General features: G+C 36.6%; 1 long non-coding RNA gene across 3 annotated transcripts in view; it reads right to left on the reverse strand.

Moving 5' to 3' along the window:
* Positions 1–18,866, reverse strand: part of LOC103480506 (uncharacterized) — a 95,549-nt gene that overhangs the window by 74,082 nt on the left and 2,601 nt on the right. For all 3 annotated transcript variants that reach the window (XR_001777572.2, XR_014084836.1, XR_001777573.2), the window contains exon 3: positions 10,845–10,922. This is a non-coding gene — a long non-coding RNA (uncharacterized LOC103480506). The remainder of the gene's footprint in view (positions 1–10,844; positions 10,923–18,866) is intronic.

The raw sequence follows: 18,866 nt of genomic DNA on the forward strand, positions 1-18,866 counted from the left end.
GGAAATTTACAGTGATTCTGAATTCATGAGTGGATTTCCCTTTATTTATTTGCAGGTTGAAAAAAAAAAAATCACTTTCACAGAGGAGGCAAGTTTTGAGCGTGATTAAAATAAAGGAAGAAAGTACATGATTAGACTGCAAGTCTGGGGAGTGTGATACAGAAGTAGGATTCATCCTATGAAGTGCTTTTGGAATAACACTTATTTTTAAGCTGTTTTCACATGTTATGTTTGATGCAAACCCTTCAAAACAAGAAAAAGTTTGGAAACTGACCTGTATTATCATGACAAGTTTGAAGGATGAGTCATTAGGGAGAACGTATTACCGTTTTTTTTTTCTACATTTCTTTGGTGCATTTTTCTGATTAAATAAAAATGATCATAACTGTCAGTTCCAGCTCCACATTTATTCCTTTGTGCCCATCATAGCAGCAGTTTCTCATCCGTTCCAACAACTTGCAAATCATTTAGGGCCTGCATCAATTGCTTCCATATAATTATCTGCTAGTTAAAACATTATCATTTGCTCATATCACGTCAGTCAAAATTAACTATACGAACGAATACTGAATAGTCATTCCTCCTAGACTAATAGTCTTCATTTCATTGCTTGTCATTATGAATAAACTGGTTCTCAAAGTCCTTGTCTGCCAACTGTACTCATTTTCTTGCCATTATGTTTTCTGAAAATGTCTCCCAGACTAAAGAATTTCTTCCAGACGACCCTCAGCTTACAGTCGTGCATACCTTTACCCAAAGGGTTTTCATTGGGTTTGTTCTAAACAAGTCTTCACTTTGTTTTTGCTAAAGGTTGTGAACGGATCAGAATTGCAAAGAGAATCTGCAGTAAAAATGTTAAGGACGGTATTGTGTGCGTCTGATGCCCATTGACCTCACTTACTGCAACAGAAGTTTTCAAATGGTTTTGCATAGTGATGTCTTTGAGCATGTTCAGGTGGTGTCACCAAGATCTCACTTCCTTGGATTAGAAAACATTTCCATGGTGAACAGTCATAATGTAAATGTTATAAAGCCATTTGACTATCTACATAAATGTGATATCGGGACTTTTTCATTTCAATCTTATTGATACGAACACTTCATAATAAGTTCACAATAAGTCATGAACACTGACCTTAGCTGAGCCCTTTGAACTCTACAGGTTTAGAAGTTATTCCGACTTCTTTTGTCACCTCCTGTACGAATTGTTAAGGTGTACTTGGAGTAATTTTGGTAGACAAAATAGCACCAACATCTTGAGGTTCACTGGAAAAACAAACTGTTAAAATTGGCTTTCTAACCGTTTCTGGACTGAGCACTTTGTGACAGATGTTTTTTGGGTTTTTTTTTATTTTTTTATCCTTTATGTTGTCAGACAGGTTAAGTGATGTCATCAGGTTGTCTGTGTTTAATGTTTAAAACTGATGTGAGAATACAGACAGAAAATGAAACAGGAAGAAAATCTCTGGCTGGGTAAGTATTTTATCACTGTATTGTGCAACATGTTTTAACATAATGCATCAAATCAACCAGTATCAGTCCACTTTGACTTTGAAGAATATTTGGTTCATAGCCACTGTTAATTTTTTGCCAACATAGCTAGAAATAATTATATAATTGCATTGATTAGATGAAGTTATGTATTTTGGAAAAAGCTAGTGGAAACAAAACTGTTTAAAAAAAAAACCCACAAAGCAGATTTCCAATGTAAAAACAACAATTTGATCCAGTAAACTAACTGGAGTGTCTAGTTGGTTTAAGTCACTCCCTGTGTTTATGTTGCCCTAGCCAACTTCAATTTAAAGCTAACACTGTGTTTATGTCCCCAGAATTACAACTAATCTCCCTATCAAACAGACAAGATTTACAGCAGCTTACAGCAAGAGAATCCAGTTTGGCTGTGCCTGTAACAACCCGAGCCATCTCCCTCTTGTCTTCCATCAATCTGACAGTCGACATCGCTTCAATAAACCTGGCCCCGTCTAGACTCACTCTTGCAGATTTAATTCAAACAGCTGTTCAATCCTTACTCTTGACGCCCAGAGCTCTTCCGCTGAGGAATAGGAAGCAGAGTTGGGGAGGGCAGTTTAGGCTGAGGAGAGAAGGGGGGTCGTGCATATATATGGGGGAATGCTTTTGGAAGCATTGGGAGAAAGTGACCTCAAGGGATATAAGGCTCTCAACCTCTAGTTAGTGACACATTTAGTACTGTTTTGTTTCTCGCTGTTGTACAAAGGTCTGTGGCCTGAACAGCTGTTGCATGTGTTTTATGGACAACCAAAAGACGAAGGGAAGTCAGAGAAAGTGTTGGGGGAGAATGGAAATTTGAGTTTGTGCAACACAGGATAAAAATGTGTTACCAATTACCCATGTTGTTTTTTATATACATATATATTTTTTAGGCTCAATTGGTCTTTAATGTACAGTAAATATAAATGAAAATTGGTGGATAGGAAAGAGGAAAACATGCAATAAGACTGGCAAGCTAACCTGGGACGATTGAGCCGAGGACTACAGCCTCTGGACTATTCCAATTAGGCAACCCCAGCACCCATGTACACGTGTCTTATGAATTGAAATGGGTCAACATTACAAAAGTTGTCAACAGCTGTTTGAATCAAGTAGCCATTAAAACATTACAAATGCATTGTAATCTCAGGATTCACAGTGAACAAGCAGAAAACATGGAAAATTTAAAATCTTTGAAGTGAAGCGAACATTGTGACAACATTAGAAGAAACGAAAACGTATCGCAGTGTTGCAACGCACAAAGAGCAGTTATAACCAAATGTGTTATTCTTTAAAGCTGAACTTTTGACAGAAATAGGCGATTGATCATCAGAAACCCTCTTAAAAACATTAGTGTTGACTTGACATTGCTCAAGATGAACCTGTTCTAGAATGTTTTTTTTGTTAAGTTTTCAAGTCTTTAACTTTGCTGCTTATTTCAACCAAGTCTGATTTTGTACTATTTTATTGGTATAAAATGGCCCCAAAGGACAATGTTCTCACTCTGGGGTGAGATAAATACAGCCAATCTCCATATTGACAAATTTTGATGCCATTGATGCATCATCTAGTTAAATATTTAAGCACAATTATCTAAATTGCTGTGAATATTTTTGTTGCCCAATATAAACATTTAAAAATATCTCCCTTTCTTAAAGTTTTTTTAAACACATCAGACTACTTTTTTTCCCCTATCCTCTCTGACAACTCTGAAAGCCCCCCTGTGGTCTCAGCATCCCTTGATTGGGAATTTCTGCTGTGTCAGTTCATCACTGAGTAAAGGCTCCATGTGGACATGTGTGTGTTGTGCCTCATCTACCATCTTGCCTCAGCGATGACCATGCTCCACAGTGGGTGGCAGGCGTGTTTTGTGTGCGACCGTGCGAGTGTGTCCTCCTCATTCCAACAGGCAGGGCCCGTGGCTCACGAAGCAGATTGCCTGGCTGCTAAAGAGGTGCGAGGCCTGTGGTGCTCCCCCACCCACCTAGCGGAGCTCCACAGATGCCCAGGTACAGTAGGCGCTCTTGTGTGCATAAGCCTATTGCCAGTAGATGCGATGGGTGGAAGGAGAAGTGACAAGCATGGCCACATGCTGCTCTCCAAGCTGTCCTGCAGTTCTGCTCCCTTTGCCTCTTTTCTTTCGTTTCCTCCTTTCTCACTGTCACTTTAATACACAGTTGGTCTGTCTTCACCCAAAACTAGACTGATACATTTGTTGTGGAGGGCAGAGAAGAGCCAGGCATATTGGAGATTGTAAAAATCAAGAGAGAGAAGTCTTGTTTCAAAATCCTGCCGCAAGCTCCCGCTTTTGTATGGCAGTAAGCAGACGTTTGGGTGCCGAATGTCAGAAGATACTTATAGAGAGGATATTTTACAGGACAAAGAGTCATGGAAGGAGTTTATTAATGTGTTAGGTTACTACTGTGACATTTCAGTTTAGATTTGTCCCATGTTAAAGTATTCTGAAAATTATTTCTGGTTTTATTTAGTGTTTTTAGTTATCCTTCTTTGCGTAAGATAACTAACCCTGTGTTTATGTCCCCAAAAATAAAAATATTTGGCTACAGGGTTAAATGTTTTGGTCAAGAATTTTAGGTCAGAAATATCACTAAATTCATATGTGGTCACAATATATCCTTATATGATGGCAAGGGATCAAGAGTTTGAAATATGTTTGGTTTGTTTGCTGGTGGGATTTTTTTTTTCCAGCAGTCTTTTCTTACTAACCACGTATGTAACAGGGCATTTTTATTTTGCTTTGTGATTGAACTAAGCCAAAACCCTGAAAAAGCAAAATATAAAACGCAAGCCGTTGTGTTCTTTGGTAATGCTGGAAAATATTTTTTTTTTGTTTTTTAAAGCATTGTAATAAATCCTTCTTTCATTTCAGTTACACGATCTCGCAATGAAAACATTGCACCTTTTTACTGATGAGTGAGCATTACAGATTCATAAGTGTCTCTTCCCATCCTCCTCACTGCTGGCATAGAGAGGTCAATGGGTCCTTGTCCAGTCTTGTTTGTTACAAAGTTCGGCTATTTTAAACTTTCTGATTGTGAAAGATTGTCACATAAACCTTCTGCCACCCTGAAAATAAGTTGTTGTTTTTTTTTTTTTGCTTTTCTGTAGTGGAATATTGGCCTATTCCTTTTTTATTTTTTGCATAATAGGTCACTTTGGCACATTGCAAGGTTCGGAGCATGAACATTGCATGATTTTAATCTCATAGCTCTCTTTTATGTTGCTATCTCTAAACTTGAACATAGGCTAACTCAGTGGACACTCAGAGGCTGCAAGGATTTGACTTTTGCAATATAAAAAAGCACAAAAAAAAAGTAACAAAGGGAAATGCATCACCAGAAGGTCTTATGCTGACTGCAAGTTTAACCCTCTCTATCTCTATCTCCCTGTTTGATGGAGAGACAATAAATAAAGTGGAGAGTGAGAACACTAATGGAACACTTAATTTGCTCAATGAGATAATTGAATCTAACAAAAAAAAAAGTGTGATCCATATCAACCTTGTCACTGTGAAAAAGAGGGAACGGTACAAAATGATGTTGTCCTCTTCAAATGGACATGTGAGGATGGGTAGTTGCCCAATTCAGGAAACAGACAGCTGAGCTAAAATTGTCTCGGACAAGTATACAAAAGGATGCGCTCACACACGCTGGGATCAGGTATGGAAATGCCCGGCACACTTTGCATCCCCTTGACCTCTCTGGAGGCACTTAAAAGGCTTGAAGACAATCTCCCCCGCCTACTTTCTGTACCTCCTACCCTCCCCTCTCTCCTGCTTCCCATTCTCTCCTCCTCCCACCTTCTGTCCTATCTTTGGCCTCTGTCCAGACAACCAATCATATTGATGGCTTTGTTTACAACTCTCTCAACTTCTTTTCCTCTACCAACGCATAATTTGCTCCTTCAGAGTGGGTAACATCCAGGAATCAGAGGCCGACGAGCCTAAAAAGATGTTCTGGGAGATCGCCAGAACTGCTACGTCAAACTGGAACCAACTTTACACCAACACTTATACGGGAAGGGTAAACCATGATTAGATGGTGCTGGTTTTTACATTGCAAATACATATACTACAAATACTGAGTGTGAATTATATATTTTTAGCTTTTGACAAATGATAGGCATTAGCCAGGCAGCAGAAAGGTCTGGCTGTGGTATAATGTTTTGCTTTGCAGGTGAAAAGTTACATGAGAAGCAATAAAACATTTGAGGTAGCTTTAATGCAAAATGGAAATGTCTTATGTAAAGAAAAAATAAGTAAAATTTTTTTGACCCTTTAGTCAGAATGTAATTATTTTTCAAGTGCTCTATAGCTTTAAAAACCAAAATGTTTCATGCAGAATTCAAGTGGTAAATTAATTAAATACTTGCTTTTTTCGACAAGGACTTTATATGAATGTGTTTAATACACTTAGATAACACTTTACTGTGTAAATGCAAAAGTATATTTACTTTAACCTGATGCTCTGGACCCATCTTGTCTCTGTGTGGTATGTTGTTTCTCATTGGAAATCAAAGTTGGTTGTGAAATGTATAAACAACAATTTGACCCACATGCCATCAATATCGTGGTACTGCTTGTTAATTTAATTTGCAGTGTCTTCCTCATTAGAACAGCATTTGAAACATTTTGGTCAATCAGAAAGCATTTTAAATTAAACTCTGGTGCCTTGTTCCAGTGTGAAAATCATGAAACTTTCCTTTTCTAAGCCAAAATTCTCAGCTGACAACGCAGAAGAATTTAACACATTACAAGCCTTTTTCACTTGTTTCTGATGCTTTACATAAAGCTTTTCTCCCCACCATTTAAGTCTGCTAATGTAGCCAGTTGATAGTTGTCATCGTTAAAGATATTGTACTTCTTATTGTGTGGTTATCCGCCCACATGTGCAACATTTCTTTTTCTTCTTGTGGATGTATTTTTGCACAGTAGACAGACCATAATCCCTTCTTCTAGTGTAGTTGTCTCAGTTTTAGATGCTACAAAAGCAAATGCTCCTGAAAAAATATCTTACAATTCTGAAGAACGCCTAAATACTCTCAAATGTGCTCCATTAGGCCTGTGTGCATATTAGTGCTAAACATATGCACTGCATAAAACATAAACCATGAAAGACAGCCTATTGACTATTAATGGAAATATATATTTTTTCTGTGATTGCAAGCATACTCTTCAATTGGGGCAATAAAAGGAGAAATTATAAAATAAACCCATTTCTCTGATAGAGGTTCATTTGGGATTAACACTTCCTTTATGAGGGCGAATATGCAAATGGAACACTAATGAACTTAAAGTATTCTCTTTGTGAGAACTGATTAACCAAGGGGCTCCTCTGCTGCACATTTACATTTTTCTCAAGTCAAGTCAGGGTTCTCCAGTTACAAATTACAGCGCTTTTCCAGGCCAATTACATTAAACAAGTGCACCATTATCCAGTCCTGAACATCTCACATGTATATTTGCCCCCTTCATTTTCTCAAGAGTGCTTCAAGCCAAGAGCTTCTCCTGAGAATGGGGGACAAGAGGAAACAGGGGAAGTCAGGGGAGAGAGGCTGGCAGGAAACCGATTCAGAAGAGGAAGTGGAGCAGATAGAAAGCCCAACTGAGGTGAAATACAGATGTACTCAAAATAAAAAAATCATTTTGGTGAAATAAGTATATTTACACATAAATAAGTTTTATCAAGTTAGGGTAAAGCAGAGTTTCTGCACATCAGTTTTTTTTTATTTTTTTTTAGAAAGTTTGCTTCAAAGTTGATGAGCATGGGAACTAAAGCCTCTTCTCCACTGTTGAGTCGTACTCTAGCCAGGTTATGTGTGTCTTTATTAGCAGTGTGTTCCTCAGTATTGTGGTGAAAAACATAGTCAGGAACTTGGCAACTTAAACACACAGGAACTGTGGTCGATGCTCTGATTATGTCATTATCAGCAACTGAGCAGCTGTGTCATTGCAGATGCAATAAATGTGTTCTTGAGGTGATGCTAAATGTAAAATTGTATATCAGTATACATATATTTTAATGCTCAACATATACTCAAAACATTTAAAGAAAAGTTGATTATATGAGTCGAGTAATATTATATGCATTGGTATTTGGTTGTGTAATTTAAAATGTTTGCTTACAGTCACGATGCAGTGATCAACAAATCTGACCGAATAAATTGTTAATAATTTGTTAATAAATTTGTCTTGTCAATGTTCGTTGCCAAAAACTTTAGATCAGATGTGGGCTTATAAGCAATTGCTTAATGTTCATCTAACCAGATTAGGCTTCTTAAGAAGAGCCTTGCAGATTTCATGCCTTGTGATTTTTTTTCAGGGCTTTTGGAAAATGACCCAAGACAATAATTTACTTTCTGCAATATTTCACCTGTTTCTCAGAGGACATTTTTCCAAAAACCTGTAAGCAACCAGAAATGAGCAGAGTTGAGCAGAATTGCAAACATGCCCTTTGGAAGGACTCTTCTTAGCCTCATATTTTTCAACATGACTGTTAGATGTTATGGTCTGAGACTATTTGAATGAGGAAGGCCAGTCACGTTGGATTGAAGTGCTACAACTTGATGTGCCAACAGTCACCAATTCTGCCTATTTCTGTTCCCTGAGGAACAATAAGGTAGCGTGACAGCACCGTGGCCTCCCCACAGAATAGCCTGTAGGATTAGATTGCTTTTTGTTCTCTGCTCATGCATGAGGCAAGCAAAGGGCATGAATTGCATATTATTTCCAGAATCCCATAGGATACAGTCTGAGGTGAGAAGCCTCATTCTATATTTCCATCTAAAACAATGTACCTAAACTGACATGAGGAATTGCTGGGATTTAAGAACACAAACTACGCCCTCTTTTTGCAAAACAATAATAAAGCAAAAATCCAATATCACAACAAAGAGAACTCCTATTGGAGAGACAAATGTTCAGAGGCCATCTCCAGCTAGCTTTCCAACTGTTCTATTCATTACCTTTCCCTCTCTCACTTATTCTACTCAGCTGCAGCCACCGTTTCCTCTCCTCTTGGCATGAAATAGACACTCCGGGAAGTACATTTTGTGCCGGCTCTCTTCCTGCTGCTACAGCTGATTTCACAAATGATGGTGAAATGGCCAGGAGAGTGAAGGGGTAAATGGAAAAAGATGGCTGTTGCATGCTACAACTGTATTCCCCGCGTTCTCCTTTGTCATAGATAACAGGGGATGATTAGAAACAGCAGATGGGAGGGCAAACATTAACCTCCACTAGGGCCATGGTAAATTTAGTTTGAAGACTCCCACTGCATGAACTCAATTCGAAGGTCACAAAATATTCGAGCACATTTCCCTGAATTTCATCTTATTTGATGTAAAGCTGTTTGGCGCAACATTACTGTCAGGAAATAATAGGACTGCTATTTCAGATGGGTATTTTATCTTTTTTGGGTGCATGTTTTTTTTTTTATAAGAGCATTGCCTTTTCCATGTAATCTGTTTGCAGGATCAGATTTTCCCAGCAGCTTTAGTTCAGGCTTACATGTTATTGACAGAAGATGAGCTAATTTTTCAATAACATTCCACACATGTCCTTGTCAACTCTTAGTGTCTGTTCATTTTCCACACTTGCATATTGGTGAAGGTGTATCATAATAAAATAACCTAGCCAGCCCATCTACTTTAAGTCTGAGATCTTGAAAGATTTGTCCAAAATTTAGGCTTTTTAAGATGTAACCTGTCAGTCAGTAATGGTAGTTCATGAATAACTTAATATTCTTGTGTAATGGCCAACCACTAGATCCCACTTCAGAAACCAGACTGGTCCAGCTTGGGTATTAGAGTGGTCAAGGTGGTTAAGATTTGTACCTTCACGAAAATCAGGTGAATTTTTTTACCATGTATGCAAAATCAGGCCCTGGTGGCATCTGTTTTCAAGACATTAAGTGTTCACTCCATTGGCTTTAACTTTCATTCTAGTTAAATTATTTGAAAAAACATAGTCAGTGCAAAATTTTGGTGAAAAAATGTGTGTAAAATGCACCACTGCATGGACGTTTCGCTGAAAAGCAATCTTTTAATATCTATTTACATATATTTATGATTAAGCAAATGGGTAGAACAAGCCTGTGTTTCAACATCTTTGGGAAAAATGTGAACTGGACTTAAAAGTGAAGCTCAATATTTCTATATGTGCTTTGGACTAAATTCTGTAAGGAAGTTCAGTGCTTGAATTGTACATGACATCCAAAAATCTGTGACAAATTGCCTTTAAATCTAACACTAAGCATATTTCCACTAGCACAGTAGACGTTATCTCTCCCCGAGGATCTACACACACACGAATGCATGCTCATCTGTATTGTTGAGACTGATGATTTTCTTCTCGACAATGCCCCTTTGACTCCGTTTGGAGTTAAGGGCATTGTAGTGGGCAATTGTGGCATTTTCACTTTCATGTCTCCAACTTTTTAACAGAAACATCCATTTCATATTAGCTGCTTGGTCCACATTTTTCTGTATTAACCTCTACTGCTGCTTGTATCTCCCTGTTAGTTTAAGCCTATGTTCTTGGGCTGTAGTTTTATATTGGTTGTGCATTCGCATTTTATTTTTTATTGATGTACGCACAAACAAAAAACAAAAAACAATCCTCGTTTGATACAACACCTGCGTCTGATTTGCTTGTGTTGACAGGAAAGAAATTGATCAATCATATTAGAGTGCGGTATGCCCGAGTAACATTCTTTTGATGAAACAACAAACAAGAAGCTGAAGCTACAAAGACTAATTAGTGGGATTTATCCATGTATCTGAAGAACAATTTAATAAGAATAATCCATCTCTAACAGTGCCACAAAATTAAACCTGTGTTTTTGATTTCCAGTCATTGTACTGTTTCTGTTAAAAAAGACCAGTAAAAACAATGTTTGTTTTTTTTAATGCGACATTCGTAGGAATTTTCTCAGTCTAGTCTGCAGGTAAATAAACGTGACTTGACATGAGGCTTTTGATTTTGACAACCACAGAAATATCAAATAACTGCTCCTAAGCTCAACCCACAGATTCAGAAACAAATTACATTTTTTCCAGTCATTTTTAATGAATTTCTATCTTCAGCAGGATATTCTAAAAATCTGCTGAATTAATGCGAGTGGCATGTACTCAACATAGATATAATTTTAAAAAGTCCAAACTTTCCAGTCCAAATACTTTTTTTTACATTCATCTGTTTTTTGTTTTCAGTAATTGTGTCACCATAAATTCTGCAATGAACACATATTCCTTATTAAGGGATCTTTTGCTTAAATGAAAACCTGGCTAAAAAAAAATGTGGGTGTTATACAGACCTTGACGCTGCCTTCCTGAGTTCGACTCCCTTCCTCGGTTCCTCTGCCGCATGTCTTTCCCTTTTTCTTTCCCCCATTCTAACACAAAAAATATGTTTAATTAGAATATTATTTAGAATATTTACTTTGTAAGAAAGTGTGCCTGGCAGGGGTAAAGTGTGCAGAGGTGTCATTCTTCAACGTGGCCCTCACAGGTTCAAGTCCCAGCCCGATGACCTTTGCTGCATATTTTTCCCTGTCTTATAACCCACTGTCCTGTCTGAGAACCGTTAAATAAAGGCTGCTACAGCTGAAAAATCTGTAGCTTCTTCAATAAAATATGTGGTTGTTTTTAAGTTATTTACACATTTTATCGAGGGGTGCCGTTTTGTGGAGGGTTTTCATAATCGTTTTGACTATACACAAATAAAGTTTATAGATAAAATAATTTCATATATCTTAACAAAAATAATATATCATTAAAAATATTATAATAATATATAATAGATTATTATATAATAATAATAATAATAATAATAATAAACTGATACAATATAACTCATACAATTGTTCTAAAACTGCTTTTTACATTTCTGTTTAAAAACCTTAGAGAACTGAAACTGATGTCTTCAGCTGAAATTATAAATACTGTTTATGATTCAGTTTATAAACATTTCAGATCTTTGCTTCAAATCCTACTTGGAATGCCATGTATGACTCCCATTCGTCGAAAAATTTCAGTCAGTGCTGCTGAGACCGGCCAAAAACACAAATTGTTGTTTAGAAAAGTGATGAGAAACGAGAATGATGATTTTACATAATCTGTTTGCAGGGTTAGCAGCATAACATAAAAGGAAATTTGTTAACATGTCCAATTGCACAAAGACTCAATTCACAGTTCAATAATGGGACAATAAAACAACTAGAGTAGGAGATGTCGTGGCTGACATAATGAAGTGGCATCAAGCTGGCATTAAGTCTGTGGAAAACCTTTTTGTGGAACCTGTAATGAACTGGTTCTAGGACAAGTCTTAGTTTCACAAGAAAAAAAAATTAAATATGGTTTATTGTAAATCGGTTTAAATTAAAGAAAACACAAAGAAATAACATCTAGTCGGTTTGACATTGATCATTTTTCCACTGCAAATATTGCTACAGGAAAGAGCACTTTATTCACTGCGTACAGGAATGAAAGAAGTGCATACCTTTCCAGTAAGGCAGCGCGTGTGGTCAATGTCCCCAGAGTGAAAGAAGACAAAGCAGCACTGCACTGTACATTATTTGCTGAATCAATACATACCAGGTTAGGTGAAATATCAACCCTCAAGAGATGTGTGGCAGAGAATACAAAATTACAAATATACAACTTTTATCTAGTTGCTGCTGCTGCTGTGTGAATAAATTGAAATTATGCTAAAACTTGAGTCATCATACTAAATATTTTTAATGATCTTATAATTTCGAACTAATAGGCTGAGTTGACGCTTCATGTGGTAAATAATGGGTAGCTAATGTTTCCTTAAGATTTTCACTGCTAAATAACTTAATAGCTTAATATCAAGGCTGTTACATAGTAAGAGAAGACAGTCAAATCTCTCCCAGAATAACAATAAACCAAGAGAGAGTTGGATCCAAAATGTCAAAATCTGTTCAAGTCAGAAGGATCTTAATAACGTGCAATTCTCCTCAAAATTATGGCATATGGAGCTATTAAATAACTCCGCATGAACGGGAGATGTGCCTCACAAGCATATTTCAGAGCAAATTGTTTGCTAAGGCTGATTAATTTATGGGGTACTTAGCCTGTTGGGTCCCTTATAGTGTGGTGGGAAACTCAGTAAATCTAAAGGCTTTACTCTTGTCCAGAGGAAAATAATTATTAACTTAAAAACAGCCTTTACTGTGCGCAGTTTAATTAAGCACCTCTGAGAGTTATAATCAACTCCAAAAGAGACACCACGGTGACTAAGCATAAATCTGTATCTGCGGAGCTGACGGTAGAACCAATCTATTGCTTTGGCATGGTTGTAAATAAGTATGCTTTAACGCAAACGAGTGTCTTTGTGCGAGTGCTTATGCAAGTATTCAAAAAGAGAAAATCTTTTAGTGGCTTAAAAAAAAAACTTTTTTCTGATAGTCCTTTATTTCTTTGCTTTCTTACACATACAATGTTTATGGATAACTAAAGGTTGTCCTTATCAAGGCCACTGTCAGTATTGCAAACTCCGACTAAGCTCAACCACAGATGTTGCTGGTGTAGTGTGTGAGATTTTATGTCACCAGGCTGTTGCTTGAAAAATCTTCCAGTGTTGCTAAACTCAACCAATTAATATAAATAGACAAATGTGCCAAAACTCCTCTATAGTGATGCAACAGACTCAATACCAGTTACCAAAAACCTGATGGTAGTTGTTGCCATCAGGGTGGCACAATTAGTAGAACTGGGGGACAATTAGTTTTTCACAGAATGTTTCTCAGTTTAATTTATTTTAAAATGCTTTTGAGCTGAAACAATTAAGTGTAATAAGCAAGCAAGAGTGAGGGAACAAACCCCTTTTAATGGAACTGTACATGATAAATTAATAAAGCCGTGAACGTCTTCGGTGAGCCATTAACAAACATTATAGCCATTTTCTTAACCAGGGTAATGTATTTTGGTACTGGAAAATCTCTTGTTGCAAAAAATATCCATCACTTTCAAGAAGGACAGAAAAGAGAGACTGCAGAGCCAGGTTGGGATTTTGTTAAATGCTTCCTGGTAAATAACTCAAATATGTATTAGAGATGGTAAATCTTTATCCAGTCACTACTCAACATTTCTGATCAAATCATCTCTTACTTACATTGTTTCTATTGTGTAACTGTAAAATTAATCTTAAATTTCTACAATTATTAAAAATAAACTCTGGTGTTTATGTTCAGTTGACGTAAATGGATGGCATTAGATTTTTTTTTACATGCATTCCAAAGTTTAGTCAATCAGTATTATTACTTTGCTAATATTTGACATAGATGTTTTATTCATTGTGGTATCTAAAGAGTTACATACCTTAAGCTGAACAGCAATTTCCTCATTTGACAGCTAAACTTATGTAGGTTTTCGGGAGGAAATGCAAAATAGAAAGTGGCAGCTACCCGAATTAGGTTTCATTTGCCTCGATTAGTCTGTGGAGTTCAAAGTTTGTTGAGCCAGCTTAGCTTGCAAAATATTCTGAAAGACCAGTAGTCAAGTAATCACAGAAGTGAAGGTGGACATAAGTGAAAGCTCCTTAAAGCTGCTGATCCTGCAGTATTTTCTAGATAGAATGCCAGGGCCGGCAAGGGATGAACATATTCAGCTGCCACTGAAAATAAAAATCATCAACCTGGGGGCTCACATATTGCACTGAACTTCTAAAAGAATCATAGATCTTAAGAAGTTTGCAGTTTTCACACAAAAGAAAAAAAATGAACTTTGACCCCTTCCAAAAGTTTCTTTAAATCTTTGATTACAAATCAGCTGCTTTGGATTTACATTGAAAGCAAACTGTATATTGGTAAAACAATGAGCAAAATATTTATGCCGAGTTGAATTCTCAAAAGGCTGCAGGGCTAGTCAAAGGAAGACATGGTGCGGTAGGTAGAGTCAGCCAGAGCGCCTCCTAAAACCTTTCAGAGTTTGAGTGGAAAGAAATACTGGGAGGGTGATGCTGGATTTCTACTGTACTTTACTGTACATACACTTATCTTTAATGGGCATGGGTGTGATTTACAGAAAGAAATAAGATGAAATCCAACTAAGTGTAACTGCCAAATTAATTTGTTTTGCTAATAAACTATTTGAATTAGGTAATTAGGGTTATTTAAGTTTCTTTGCAAATGTTGAGATTTTTGAGTAACTTTGTTTTGTTCCACAATATTTTTTGCTTAAAACTGTCTCATTGCTGGCCCCTTTGGTCAGACAATGCTTAAGCAGTTAAATTCTTCTATTATTTAAAATAGCTTTACGTCACACAGCCCTGTGTTCAGGCATAAAAGCATCTCACTTAGATACATCTCATCAGCCAGTGGTGAGTCAGGAGTTGGAATAGCAGGTGTGGACACGGCGACCATTGATCGATAGCGACAGCGTTACTCAGCGATATATCTGACGAATTAATAAGTGCACAAGAAACTACTTGCGCCACATTACCGTGTAGCAGTAATATTCTGTATACTGCACCCAAACCAAGCAATAATTATGCAAACATATGTCAACAGGAATATAACACATTTAGCTCAATAGCAGGAGAAGGCTAGCCAGGTGGCTAATAAACAAGTCTTCCACAAAAGAGATACGCTATATTATACACAGACGTGTTAACACATAACTATAACACGGGTTATACAGTAAATATACTTGTCATTTACGCGCACAGATGAATTACATGAACACTGATGAACAATAATTAAATGAATAAAAGCCATAACTGAATAGTGTAAAGTGCTGACTCTGGGCCTTTCCTACAAAGCTAGTTAGGCCGACAGATTTATGTTCGCACACTAGTTTACCCACTTGTCTTGGAGAAAAACTGGGTTACAAATTGGCAGCCATTCTTTTGTCTTTCTTCTTTTATTTTTTGAATGCCTGACTATTATTTTTCTTAAGTAGCACGGTTATTACCACTGTCATTCTTGTCCTCGACTGAGACTGAACAACACCATCAACATCAAGTGTGCGAAAGCAGGAACAAACCATTTTGTACATTATGTGACTGTTATTCATACGTAGGAGATTCTGCATTTGGGACACATTATTAGTGTATTTTCTTTCTCAGATGTCTCCAATCATCTTCTTCCCTGTGAATTGAAATGCAGCCAGTGGATCCACCAATATAAAGAAAGCAATCATTTGTGCCACAAAATGGATTTACTAATGAAATGCTGAACAAATATACACACCTTCCCAAGGCAATTACTGTGAAGATTAAAACATTATTGCATCTGGAAATCGGCACACTCATTCTTACATTTGTAGTGCATGCCGTCAGCTCTTATGGATTTTTTAAGCTTTTTTAATTATGGAGGGAATACAGATGGTAAATATGCAATAAATGTTAAACAGACCTTTGAAATACAATCTTTAATGGGAAAAAAAAGAGATTCAGCCAATATTTTTAAAAATCCTATTAATCAAGAGATCTCGTTAAAGTTCAAATGTACATTTTTAAGAAGTGGGTTTCATTCTTTTATTTAAAGCTTTCAAGATTCTTCAAAATCAAATCTTAATATTCTACTTTCATATCAACCAAGGGCACTAGTTGACACTAAAGTCGACAAGAATTGCTTGCTATACACAGTCATTACAAAAGCTCTCTCTGACTACTCTAGCAAATTATACCAGTATTAAGTCAGAATATGACTTCATTAATAGACAAATCCACATCAGTAGCTTATTTATTAGTACCTTTTATACACCATAAACATGCAGGTTTTACCACTTGTTGCTGCAATAAAGCAAATGCTCTGGAGCTGCTTTGAATTTTTTTCCCAATTGGGCTATAAACTCATAAAAAAAATAAATGAAATTCATAATAGGTTACTTATTTGATCATAATTTGTGCATTTCGTTAAGTTGTACACTTTCAATTATAAATATTTGTAAAAGCAAGAATAATTTCCGCATCATAGAAGTTGCCATTAGTCAACATAGGAAATGTTTAGTAATTCAAGAATGGTTCTCATATGAGCACATCTCAATAGTGGCATCTTATCCAAATTTAAATCTATTTCAGTAATTCAATTAAACCAGTTAGACTCCAATAAATAGTGATATACTAACTGCTGATTTTAATGATTTAGCTTGATAGCTAGCAACAACAACCAGAAGTTAGTTTCATGAAAGTTAGTTTCATGAAAAAAAGAAACAATATTATAACTGTTGGCCTAATTTTTTTTTTACCCTTATGCCTAGGTAAGACACTTCTGACATTAAGATTGCTTATGCAGCTATTGTAGCTTATGTGCTGTGTATGATGGCTTGTGAAGCATTGATTTTAGTAGCCAGTCAACTCAGAAATCGGATGATGGATCTCCTGTTCTGTATAGCTGTGTGTTTTCAGATGTAGCTGCATTACAGTTTTGTGAAGATGAATAGAGGTTTGCCATTATCTTCTTCATTTTATCAAACATCCTTATTAGTCTAATCATTTTCATAGCGATCCCCCGCCACCCCAACAGATAAAGACAGAAGAGATTGCGTTCTCTGCCACATTCCTATAGAAAACATGCAGCATTACCACTGCAAGCAGTCTGCACAGTCCCTCCTTGTTAACATCTTTACTGTTGCATTTCCAGCCATTCTGCGGTGTAGGTGAATAGAGTTATTTATAGTCTTCTGTCACTCACAATTCTTCCCCTGTAAAGGAAGTAGTCATCGACATTTTGCCTTTTATCTTGAAATATTCAATTAGTTCATTTGTTCTGTTCATTTATCTCGATATGATTCTCTCACAAAGCAGTCCATGGACTCTGTGCTCAGCATCTTGTCCATCTCTGATACACCTGACAAATGCAGAGCAGTCTGAGTGGTTATGCAAATGACATGGCCACAACATATTTATGAAACAAAAATCAGTTTTCTACTGACCAAAATTAAGTTTTATTTTTTTTTTTTTTACTGAACATGGGTTATTAGCTTTAACGCATAGTAATCATAGTAATCAAAGTAAACAAAAGATACACTTAAATTATTGCTCTATGTAACAATTAAACATAATGCACATTTAATTTTTTGAACTAGCATATTAAAATAAAGAATTTGTACCTACACTACAGGTATTATGATATATTAGCATTTGTGCACGTAGTAACTAAATTATCTATGCCTTTTGTGCAAACACAACAGAATTTTACTATTGTGGTAATTAATCAACAGCATTAAGCCCACTAAGTAAACACTACAATATGTGTCTTCCTACATGGTTTCTGACAATAAAATGATCATACACAAGCTCATGACTTTTGACATAAAGCTAATGGAAAGCTTGACCTGATGCTTTTCATACTTCCTGGAGCAGATATGTGTGCTGCACTGATAATACTGGCTTGCACTTACTTACCTGAAGACTATGGGGGGGGGGGAAATCTGCTGTTTTCTATTACAGTGCAACAGCTGACAACATTTGAGCACCCAGGATAACAAATACCAGCCCTTAACATGCTAGTTGTTTTTGGCATGCTAATTAAACAGAAACAGAAAAGGCTGAGATCTGCAAAAAGGTTTCTCCTTCCAGTATTTAATCATTTCTCCCATTTCTATATGCATACAGCAGGAGGAAATTAATTGTCAAAGTGAATGTCATCTCATTTAGTTGAATGTAATCCTGCAATGCTGATACAATCTTCCCAGCTGGCCTGAACCTCTGCCCAGATATATTGTTCACCAGCTTCCCTTTTTAAGATCGCAATCTACAGAAAGCGCCTTGCCTCCCCCCTCCCGCTGTCTTTCCTTCCACTGCATTTTATTACACGCAGGGCATCTAACTAATGCAATGCACTGCTGGCCTGCTGCCACATGCCAATTTATGACACGATAGCTTTGGCCACTCCATGCATACAAAATAATGTTGATTTGTTGTGCAGGCTGTAGTGCATCTCACTCTGACACTATTTTTCTCTCTCCTTTTTTTCCCACTGCATCCATCCATTACCTCTTTCCAGAATAGTAATAAGTGTGGTAAAACACAGCACTTAGAAATGGCCAAGCGGTGATGAAGTGGATGATGATTATAAAATGCCCAAAATAACATAAACACATTAGAGACACAGTACTTAAGCAAAACATGGAATATTTGATGCTGGCTTGTATAGTTTAAAAAAAATAAATAAATAAATATGAGAACATTTTGAGAAGATACACTTTATGCAAGTGTAAAACAGTTTGTTTCACACAGTTTCAATAAACATAATTGGTCCTCAGATGAACTTGTTTCTGTAAACATTAAAATGTAAATCTACACCAAGGGTAGATCATCTATTTCCATGATGATTTTCGTAATTATTTAAAACTGCAGTTTCAGAAAG

This window comes from Poecilia reticulata, chromosome 18 (assembly GCF_904066995.2).
Source record: "Poecilia reticulata chromosome 18, P_reticulata-male-v2, whole genome shotgun sequence".
Lineage (NCBI taxonomy): Eukaryota > Metazoa > Chordata > Actinopteri > Cyprinodontiformes > Poeciliidae > Poecilia > Poecilia reticulata.